This window comes from Ambystoma mexicanum, chromosome 3p, assembly GCF_040938575.1.
Source record: "Ambystoma mexicanum isolate Mex_15411 chromosome 3p, UKY_AmexF1_1, whole genome shotgun sequence".
Taxonomy (NCBI): domain Eukaryota; kingdom Metazoa; phylum Chordata; class Amphibia; order Caudata; family Ambystomatidae; genus Ambystoma; species Ambystoma mexicanum.
Window position 1 is genome coordinate 125,975,501 of NC_090925.1, and position 12,061 is coordinate 125,987,561.

Genomic DNA, 12,061 nt, shown 5'->3' on the forward strand with positions numbered 1-12,061 from the left:
GTATTGCAAGTACAATATCTGATGTAACCAGCGACTCCTCTTCGGTGCAGTCTTCAGTGGATAGAAACTTCTTATTGACCAGACATAATCTTTTCAAGGCGTGTATTCCTCTTGACTGTCTTCTGCTGGCAGGATAACCACAAGGTTGGGTTGCCGTCCTTAGACTTATTGAGTTTTGCTCTCCTGACTGCCTTCTTATGCACCTTCTTCTGCGAGGGTCCAGCCTTCGATGTGCAGCTTGATCCCTGTTGGGCAGAATCATATGCAGTACCCTTTGGGAACACCCCACACAATTAAGACTACAAGTGACAGTACAAATTCACCTATGGTACAAGCCTGTACTACACAGTAAAGTGGTAGCGATGGCTGAGCAGCCAGACTTATCTCAAGAGTAAGTGAGCAGTATCAGAAGTTACACAAAGGACAGCAATTGCTATGGTTCAAACAAACACTGACTCAAGGTTTCTGAGTAAAAGAATATACATTTATTTACACCATCAGTTGTAAAACAGTTCACTAATATAAAGCAGAAGAAAATCACAATCTTAATACACTACACACCACCCAATGAATTCTGGACAAGTTAAGATCAAAATGATGTGTGAGCAAAATGGCACTCCAGCAATTTAAAAAGGGAGGGAAAGACAAGGTTATTTAAAATCGAGCAGCACCAACAAGTAAGTAGGCTTACTACAACCAGGATTCAAATCAAAAGGCCTGGACCAATGTTAATGGTTCATAGTCCTTGCAGAGGATCACACAGATCAGAGTAGTTTGCGGTTAAGTCTTTGCCAAGAGTTTGAAACGAAGTTGGTCGCAAGAAAAGTTATTTAAAAGAGTAGAGGACAAGCCCTCGGGTTAGCGAAAGATTTCAAACACTTTCACTGCGGTCGGATGGAACGAACGACCAGATTTGAACAGTACCTTAGTAGAAGAAGAATGCTGTAGCTGAGGCAGAAGTTCCTGGCAGGTCCTGCAGGCTCACGGTTCCTGAAGCGACTGTCGGACTGACAAGAAGGAGGAAGACTGGAGGGTCCTGCACTGCCCAGGGAAGAAGCTAGCAGCAGAGCAAAGCGACAAATAGAAATTGCGCTCCTTAAAACCCAAACAGGGTCCGGTCCTCCTGGCTATCCGGTTCACTGCAGCGATGCACAGCAAATTCGACCAGGGGAGGGAGGCCTTGCTTGGTGTTTGGTGAACTGGTTGGTCCCACAAGCTCAAGGGAAGAAGATTCTTTCCAGATCTTCTGTCGTCGAAGTTTATGAGATTCAGACCCGCAGCAGGGCTTCACCGGGAGGTGCAGTAGTCCTCTTCCTTCAGCTTCTCTTCGGTTCTCTCGATCCAGTGGTGACTTTGCCTTCCAAGTCCCAGAAACCTTCTTTTTATGCAGTTTCCCCCATTCACACAGCCTGGCTGTCAATCACATAGCAGGGTGGCTGTCCTGGCAGTACAGTCACCTAGCCAATCAAACAAGTGTGTGACTTGGGTCTCCAAGGAGACCCTGTGCAGGGGGCCTAAACCCCTCCCTCACATCCTGTCCACCCAGACACTCAGGCGCCTAAGGAGGGCTTCTGTGCACAAGCCCGCCAAAGGACAGCGAACAAAGGAACCAAACCTGGTTTGGCGCACAGAGTAAAACCCGAGAAAGACCTTTACAAAAAGAAATGGCGAATAAACCCAACCGGAACAAAATATAATTAAAAGGGGTCCAGCGGATTAAAGTTTGAGGCTACCAATATAGCCTAAAACAGTACCAAGGCTATTTTCATAGTCCGTGGAAGGAAAAGAATGGTAGATACCACTGCCACAAGCCAAATCTTAAAGAAAGAGGAACGAAATAATGTTCCATGAGAAACAAACAAAAGGGGATAACTATTAACCCTTTCCAGTACTCTATGAAAGATGGTTTGTACTGGGTCTGTGAATTTAAAAAGACTAATAAAGTCAATGGCAACTTTTACATGTTCTGGGAGACAGTAGTCCATCCCAGAAAATGGAGTTTAAAGTGGGAAGCCTGAAAAAGACAACCCTGTGTCACTGCACTAAAGGTGCTGTGTGACACACAGTAAAAAGATGATGCATATGGAGTAGGTGAGGCTCCACAGTCTATGAACACAAGAAAATGGTACATACCCAGCAAAACACATGTAAGAGTGGGAAAAAAGGCTCACGCTCTTTCCAGGTGAAAAAAAAAAAAATCCTAGAAATCGATCAAAGCTGCTGAGGGACTCAGTAGGTAAGGGAAAGTAGCCATTCTGGAGAATTCTCCCTAACAATCCCATCATTTAGATGGTCAGTAGAGACCTGTTTTCCAGTATTTTCTTTCAGCATCCTTTGACGCTGGCCTCGTCCTTTTCTGGAAATGACCACATTGCAGATAGACTCAGCATCAACTATAGCCACTATCGTGCACTAGGGAATTACACATAGGATGACTCTCTTAAGAGTATTGTCTCACCCCCCCCCACCAAAGGCGCTATAGTTTGTATCATTTTTTAACAAGAGGGCACTCTTTTGTTGTATTTGCTGACAATAAGGTTCCAGCTGTATTTGACAGAGTTCTTGTAGAGATTGATTCAGGGAGGGTTTGTTTCTGTGTCTCGTTAGCAATAAAGTTACAGGGCTTCAAAAGTAACTTCAGAGCAAAATTAACAGCTGGATTTTGTATTTATGGTTCTTCATTCTCCTCCATAGAAATAAGTCCATCAGACCTGTCCTGGACCTCTCCCAGAAGACTATCCACTTCGATGGGGCGAAGGGCCTCAATGAACCCAGTCAGTCTTGGGGAATAGGAGAGTCTTTGGCTAGGATTGGCCTCAGTGGCTAAATCTATTAACATATCTTCCGTACGCTGAATCACTGACACTGTTGGGCAGTTGGGCCTGATATCTGTGGCACTTCCGCCTGGAGAGATGGACAGAGATTGAGTAGTGAGTTATCCATCTGAGGTATTGCCCAGTGCGTGCGATTTTCATGCTCCATATTCTGTGATATAACACTTTCAGAGGTCATGTTTAGTAAAGCTAACGTGGTAATTTTAGAAGCGGCATGCACAGTTGGTAGAAGTGAGGGCACCAGCTGTAGACGGACGGTTGCAGGCAAAGTCAATATTTCAGAATCATTTTCTTGCATAGCAGTAGTTTTCACCGCCTTGCCTCTTTTAGGCGACATTTAATATAAACAAAAGGTAGTTGCCTGAATAAATAAAACCACGTGCACTAAGGCAGCCTTGTCTGTTTGCAAAACTGCACACAAGCCCCACAAGGCCACGTCGCCTTAATTAGGGTGGGTAAAAGAAACAAGCCAGTATCGCCCAGCTCCAGTTGGCATGTGAGGAGCGATATCTATGAACACGTGGCAATACAGTTCAGCTAGAACTCGCACACAGAGGGCGGTGTGGAAAAATTCCAGTGAACTTCCACGCGTACTGGAGGCGTTTCAAAATAAGCTTCTGAATTTCTGAAATGACAAAGTCGCTGCAGCGCAATAGTCCGATCTCGGGGAAGATCGGGTCCACACCCGGCAATCTACTAAGCCACGTGTATCTACTAAGCCACGTGTATTTACAACAGTACGGGCAAGAATTTCACAATAGCTTTTCGCTTCAAAGAGAAAACCACGGCTACAGGAGATAAATTATATCGTTTCCGTCACTGCTTGTTAGATTCGGCGTGTAAGCGGCTTTAGATGGAATAGTTCTTTATATCGATTTTACCAGCTAAGTGCACATCGCCCTCGCGTCCCCCAACAGTCCACTCGACCTCAACTCGCAAATCCGCAAGCAACTTTTGAAATAGTTTTCGCATTTCTACACTGTTTGAGCCCGAGATTAGCGAATCTGGGAGGTAGATGGCAATTTCCCAACCAGAAGAATACTTTGAGCCAGACTTTAGCCTCCTAGTTCCTCTCCCACAGCCGGGCATTTATATTTAGAAACGGCCCTGGTCCCCTCGAGCCCAATCACAAGGTGTCTGGCTAGAGGTTTCTACTTCCAATCTTCAGAAGATGTAAGCGGGTCTATTTCAGCGTGCCCTTCACTATGCTGCCCATCTTCTCCACACCCTCTAGGGGGCATGTTATATGGCAGTGTTTTTGCTTGGTTCACTGCATATATCCTAGGTCCTACTATACTTTCTAGTACTGGTGCACCGGACGGACGCATCTTAACATCCTGGGCAATGAAGATTGAAGCTACAGATGCTCTTTAGGTTTTTGTTGACCCTCCACTGTTGGGGCGAGACCCTCGCCTTGGGTTAGGATGCTGCCTCAAGGTGTGCCAGTAGAGTCTTTGCTAAATTGCGAGGGCCTTCATCTTAGTCCACACCTGGATGATAGTGTGGCCATTGCTGCATCTTTGCAACACGCCCAGTGCACTATAGGCTCTGCTGTCCTATCAGAGGTGCCCATTCATTTGAGCTTCGTGAAATACCTTGGTGGCTTTGTCTCTTCCTCTGTCTGAGAGAATTCATGATCTGTGCTCCCACGTAGTAGTTGTAGTCTTTGTCTGTTTGGTTTGAAATACACGGTCTTGCAAGGGAACACCTGAATCCTCCATTTCTGGTACACCCCGCCCGTCTTCCTCCAGACTATTAGGATTTCTGGTACACCCCGGCCATCTTCCTCCAGACTATTAGGATTTCTGGTACACCCTGTCCATCTTCCTCCAGACTATTAGGATTTCTGGTACACCCCGCCCGTCTTCCTCCAGACTATTAGGATTTCTGGTACACCCCGCCCGTCTTCCTCCAGGCTATTAGGATTTCTGGTACACCCCGCCCGTCTTCCTCCAGACTATTCTGGTACACCCCGCCCATCTTCCTCCAGATTATTAGGGTTCTGGTACACCCCGCCCATCTTCCTCCAGATTTCTGGTACACCCCGCCCGTCTTCCTCCAGATTATTCTGGTACACCCCGGCCATCTTCCTCCAGACTATTAGGATTTTTGGTACACCCCGCCCATCTTCTTCCAGACTATTAGGATTTCTGGTACACCCTGTCCATCTTCCTCCAGACTATTAGGATTTCTGGTACACCCCGCCCATCTTCCTCCAGACTATTAGGATTTCTGGTACACCCCATTGGGGTATCCAGATCATTACCATGATATGAGATTTTATTGCAAACCATAAGAAAAAGGGATCTGCACGCACAGTCCTCCCTTGCAGCCTCGATTGCCCTCTGCTGGCTGGCTGCTCCCCACCCCCCAATTGCCCTCTGCTGACTGGGCTGCCCCCACCCCCGATTGCCCTCTGCCCCCCTCCCTCTCTGAATTGAAGCTTTGTGAAAAACCATGCGCTCCCCTTTAGACTGGTCTCAACTTGTGTTGGGTTTGTTATAAAGGAGGTCCTCTATTTTCCTCCAGTCCATTAACTTTGTCACTAGTCTTTTTTTATAGCCATGTGTGCCTTAAAGGGAGAAGTTCTCTCAGGAATTTCATGATGGAAAAATGTTGGCCATAACAAAAATATATTGCCATTATTAAGTTCCTATGGAAAACGTTTTTAAAATGACCCTTCAAGTCCTGCTTTACAAGGACTTGGAGACTGCCATTTCCTAAGCAGAACCAGTTTCATGTGTTTGTGTTAATGATGTCCTCTTGTGGCATTAATTGAAAAAAGCCCCCTAGTGGGAGCTTTTGCTTATTGCCGCTGGAGAACAGAGCAGTTTTCAGAATCTCTTCAGCCGAGCCCGCGCCGGCCTGGAATTAAGGTTCAAACTCCTCTATAAACGCTCAAAGTATTTGATAGTACACAAGACGTACAGCCAGGCTGTGGTCCCCTTCCCATTGATCACTGCTCACCTTTCTCAGGCAGATGACCCTTCATGAACTCTGTTGCCTTGGTGACGTCGCTGCACGCATTGTGCTTTAAGATGCTCCATCGCTCTGACCCACCTGCCTGCTCGGTGGTCTCCTGCAGCTCCCGCGCTACCCAGGCCATTAGGGAAGAGGCAAGACGCGTAAACACTGAAGCCCAAGCAGTGCAATCGGCATGCTGGGAGATTCCCGAAACCGGAATCACAGCCCATGATGAAGACTGCACGGCCACAGGCGTTCAATCAGCAGCTCCTACTTGCCCTGGCCGCCAAGGGCAAATCACTCCAGAGTGGGCACCGCCAGCAGTAGCAGGGAGCACAGCGGGCCAAGGCACCAGCACAGAAGTAGCAGCAGCAGAAAGCTGAAGCTATCATCTCTGAGGGAACCATCTGCCACATGAGCCTGCCCTGATGTAATGCACCAGGCGACGCCCACTAAGCAGCCAGTGAACCGGTGCAGGTTGCAGAGGCCGCTGGAGGGGGTGATATGGGGAAAGCCAGACCCCGGCTTACAGAAAGGGCTGCAGAGGTCTCTGCATCAAAGCCTCTTCTGTGGGCAGGGACTGAGCACAGAGTGGGAGAGAAATATTGGCTTCAGTTTGAATCCCTAATGCTATATCTGTAGAGCTGCAACTTTCTGCACATGGTCACTGTCTGAATCGAGCAGAGGTAAGGCGCCCAGTTCCCTTTGCTGGTATGTGGATGATTGGAGCTGTGCAAGGAGGTTTGAGAGGTGCTCCAACTCCTTTGTAACACTGCAGTTGGTTATTGTAGGCCCCGGGCTCAGCGCTTCAGCTGCCGTTGTTAAGCAGAGTCCCACAGTCATGCTGATAAGGTCTACAGACCCCATCTGCTCTGCTCTCTGGCAGCAATAAGCAAAAGCTGCCAGTAGGGGGCTATAATGCAGCGAGAGCACAGCATTAACACAAATACATGAAACTGGTTCTGCTTAGGAAATGGCTGCCTCCCAAGTCCTTGGAATGTGTACGACAGACTGGTATCACATTAGGGCTGATGACCTGCCCCATTTCCAACAATCACATTGATTCCAGTTAGATTCCCAACTCACCAATGTACCAACTCGAAGATCATGGAGTCTGAAACAACATACCAACAACTCTTTTTCACTGTCTGTTTTTTTAAATGTATTTATCAACTATTTTCACAACACCATCTATAAATGTAAAGTGCATATGTTCTGGTAACGTCACAACTTCATTCATACTCATCTTCACATATAACACCAGTCATTCATACTAATAATCACTCATAAAGTGCTGGTGTTATGCTACAATATTGAAAATAAATTTCTTGGAAAGCAGGACTTGAAAGGTCATTTTTAAACTTATTTTCCATTGGAACTTTAAAAAGGAAATGCTGATTTTTTTTTTTTTTTTTTTTTTTTGTAATTTTTTTTTTTTTAATTTAGCCGACATGTTTCCATCATAACATTCCTGAGCGAACTTCCCCTTTAATGGATTGGCTTTAAGGTATACCGGGCCCGTCCAATTGAACTTCTGAGAAGGGCCCACAGAATATGTGCCTCTGGTCACTCCTACAGATAAGGGGTGTATCATCCACTTTACTCCCTAAAAATAGATAAATATTACCAAAAAAGAAAAGTGGGAAGTAAGAAAATGCTCTCACTTCAAAATCCAATCAGGAGCACGGTCTCCAATACCTTGGACCCCAGCATCATTGACCAGGGCGTGCACTTGGTAACTCCCTTTTGATTTTGCCCTTTATAGAAATCACCATTGAACCCCTGAGATATTCAACTCCAATGGCCTTCAAGGATTTTGTGATGCACAAGCAACTGCAAATCCTCATCACTTGTTCTCTCTGGACATTGAACCAATGCCTGTTATTTGGCTGTAGCCCTAGGCGCTGGCTGTGCCAGACTTTACCCCGTGGTGCCTTTGCAGCCTTAAGCAAGACATTGCATCTGGGAGTTTTTCTTCTGGGATTTCTCAAGCCCTAATCGTGGCTTGTACCAGAGCTTTCCTTAGCTTTTTAGGGATTCACAATTCAGGTCCAGCCCAACACCACAGGAGCAGGCCTCTGCCGTGGAACACTCATGGGGGGGCGGCGGTGGTGGTGGAGGAGGGGGTGTTTGGGGAGGGAGCTCCTTCATTAAGAGAACAGAAGTCGCATAAGGAGCTTGTTCCTGGTCCAGGTTTGAGAGTCAAAGTGCTCCATCTCTTCTACCAGTCATTGCCCCAAGATCATGTTAGACTGCATAGTCGCCATTCAGAGCGAAGGTCATGTGTTGTGGGAATCCTCACCGGCAGAGGAGACACAAGTAAAGTGACAATGTGACATACGCCGCTCTCTGATTCATCCACTTAACATAAAAGTGGCTATAAAATCACCCAAGATTCAGAGGGATCTCTAAACAAGATACTTCCCCTCCATCCTTCGGTGCTTTGCTTCTAGACCCCTCCATTCCGCCATCCATGGAAAAATGACGAGACCCAGTACCTGATCATTTCTGGTGAGGGCGCATCCAGTGTTTCGTGTCGATGCTCTTGCACACCAGACTTGCCATTTTTTAACAGCTCTCCATCCTTGACTTCCAAGATCTGGCTATGAGGGGACACTCCATCGAAGCTTGTGGGTGGGGGCCTTCCCACTCTGGGACCTCTGCTGCTCCACTATTTTGGATAGTCTGATCTGCATACATTATGTTATGTTACTTAGCATTTATATAGCGCCTTATATATTTGGTATGACCTCAAAGCGCTGGTAGGTTGAATGTCCTCGGGAACCGCAGTTCAAGTCAGGAGAGAGAGTGCAGTATGGTGCGTGGGCGCACCGGATATGTGTGCAGCTGGTGTGGTTGTTGCATAATAGCTGCTTCTTAGCGGTAGGTGTGGTGCTGAGGAAATCAGTTGGATGTGTTCAGTCTGGAGGATGGACACCCAGACTGAGTTCTGGTTGCGTTAGGCCTGAGGAGATGCCTAAGATAGCCGGTATGTGCTCGGCTAGCTGTGTTTTATTAGGGTGATGAGGTGTTCGTGGGGTCATGTTAGTATGAGAACAGCTAGGCCGAATTTATCATTGTTGTATAGCTGTGTTCTAGTTGAATGATGGTGCATAGGAGAGAGTGACCTTCTCCAGCCTGGTGATTTCAGAGAAACTCCCTGTTGTGTTGGACCTGGGGTTTTCCTTGCCAATAGAAAGTATGGGCTACACTATTAGGTGCTAGTCCCAGTCGAATAGTTTGTGGGAGCCTACCTCACTCACTTCTACATGCTACCAGTGTCCATGCTTCCCCAGCATCCAAGGACACAGATGGCTTCTCCTGTCCTTCGGGTGCCGGGCCTGCTTGTTCGGCCAACAAGTGTTTTTTCCAAACCCATTACTTAATGGCATGAGACTCCTGGCATCAGACAATGATTTGGTAAATCTTGGTGCATGCTTTCCACCATGTGCCAGCAGCACTCTCCAGAAGAACCAGTTTATTGTTGAAGCTTCGCTTTGCACCTTAATACAGCAACAGCCGGACATTGGCCCTGATAGAATCAAGAGACTGGTCTGGTGGAACTTGTCTAAAGCCAAGTTCTTCCATACCTGCTGGATGGCCTCCAAACAAGAGTACCCCATAATAAGCGTGCTTTTGCTAGGGTATCTGAATATCTCCCTCTGTCCTTTTTGGAATGAGTATGAATCCCGAACCAATGCAATGTGCTTTTTGTGGCCGCGATGCTGGGGAAAATGCTTGTTGATCGTGATGAACAAGAAAAAGCTGGAGACCAAGTACCAGCTTATGCTGGAAAGAGGCCCTGCTCATCCACAAGCCTAATTCAATGTTGCAAGCCTGGCTGCCTCTACCGTGAGTAGCCTGAGTAATGGATGCAAACCTTTAGCTAGTAGGTAAAAGGATTACTCAGGTCCCCTCAGCACTTAGAAGGCAACCTCTGATTGCGTTCCAGGGGGTTTCAACCATGAATGGGGTTTTGGCATGTAACAAATTCTCCCAAGGAGTAACCAAGGTGTGTACAGTGGCAACTGAAGAGGGAAGCCTATAACCGTTGCCCTGCTGGGAAGCGCAGCTGGTCACATGGGTTTTAAGTGTAGTGGGAGGCCTGGCTTCCAGGAATTTTGACAAGGTCCTAGATACTGGTCTGTTGACCGAACAAAATAAGGCTCAAGAAGTGCAGGTAGCTGAGCAGTGGTAAACCAGTGCTATCGCTGCCAAGCTTCTGGTCTTGAACCAGTGCTACTGCTGCCAAGCTTCTGGTCCTGAACCATTGCTATCGCTGCCAAGCTGCTGGTCCTGGACCAGTGCTACTGCTGCCAAGCTGCTGGTCCTGAACCAGTGCTATCGCTGCCAAGCTGCTGGTCCTGAACCAGTGCTACTGCTGCCAAGCTTCTGGTCCTGAACCATTGCTATCACTGCCAAGCTTCTGGTCCTGAACCAGTGCTGCCATGCTGCTGGTCCTGAACCAGTGCTATCGCTGCCATGCTGCTGGTCCTGAACCAGTGCTATCGCTGCCAAGCTTCTGGTCCTGAACCAGTGCTGCCATGCTGCTGGTCCTGAACAAGTGCTACTTCTGCCATGCTGCTGATCCTGAACCAGTGCTACCTCTGCCATGCTGCTGGTCCTAAACCAGAGCTATCGCTGCCAAGCTTCTGGTCCTGAACCAGTGCTATCGCTGCCAAGCTTCTGGTCCTGAACCAGTGCTATCGCTGCCAAACTTCTGGTCCTGAACCAGTGCTCCCATGCTGCTGGTCCTGAACCAGTGCTACCGCTGCCATGCTGCTGGTCCTGAAACAGTGCTATTGCTGCCAAGCTTCTGATCCTGAACCAGTGCTACCGCTGCCATGCTGCTCAGCATCTTTAGCCACCTGACCTTTTCCTCCTCTGAGCCCTTGGAACAGGCGCAGGCTGAAACATACTGTTCAAGCCTGGTGCCAATGATTGGACAGATGCTCCAGTAACGAGGACAAGCATAACCAGGACATAGGTTCCTGATGGACTCTCTCCATGATCAAGGATCCCAGAACTACCACCTTACAACATGCAAAGCTATAATCTGTGACTCAGTAATGCATGCACTGCAGGTGCCTATTTGAACTCAGTCCAGGTTTTAAAAAAAAATATTAATGGCTTTTTAGTTTATTACAAACTTTTAAAAAACCTTTTCTTGGTATCTAAAAATCCTTCATCCTTGTATAGTCAGTTTCTTTTTGAGCAAGTCCTGGTCCCTGCGCTTCTTCATGTCTAATTTTCCCATGTATTGCCTCGAGGAACTTCACAAGGGCATGTATCATTCTTTGGTTTTTGCCCCCATAAAGAGCTTCACACCACCTTTCGGCATCCAGTCTGTGTTTCTCATTCATAAGATTGAAAAGCTGTTCTCAAGTCTCTCAGTTCTGGGCAGAACAGTCACAAAAACGGCACTTGTCGCGCTCCATGTTTCCATATCTCTTTAGGACGATTTTAGTGTGTACAATGTTCAGCCGAAATCTTGGCCAGAGATCCCTCTGCCTATTAAGGAATCCTCTCAAGTACTGTGGGGTGATGTTAGGAAGCACAGAAACGTTTTTCGAAAGCGTATGTAAAGCAGAATTTGATCTGTTCGTTTCTCGCCAGTCATCTGCGCATACGTTTTTGCTCATGCATTGGGTTATTACATAATGTTTCAGTTGTGGTCCCTAGGTTCTGTAAGATGGCTCGCCACTGGTTCAGCCACATATTTAATAACCAATTGTACATGTTTGTTCCCTTTTACTTTAATTACATCAAACTGCGGGGGTGGTGAGTGGGGTGGGGGGGGGTTCATTTTGCTTGGGTCACCTTCCGGAACAGGGACAGAGTAATCCATGTTACCCTGGCATATGATATCAAGCCCACCTCATGTCGAATGATTGCCCTTGGGATTGATTTGGGTAAGTGCAGTACTCTTTTCCAAAAACAGCCTTCCAAATACTCACGGATCTCCCAATTGAGGCCCAGGCATGCTTCTACTTCATAAGAGAACTGGTACCACTTTTTGGTTATAGTAATTTATGACTGGCAGAAGTGAGAATTTTCCAAATCTGCGCTCTATCATCGATTCTTTGGTTTGTTAGGTGTTTTGCCTTGCTCTTTCAGCAGTCTATCCAGGGAGTTTTGCCTTTGTTTACGTTCATTGTACAACCAAAATATTTTATCTCGGATGTCGGCCAGAGTCGCTTGCCATTCAATTCCCAACTGATCATCTTTTTCTTAGTTATTTGTCCTCTGAAAACCATTATCTC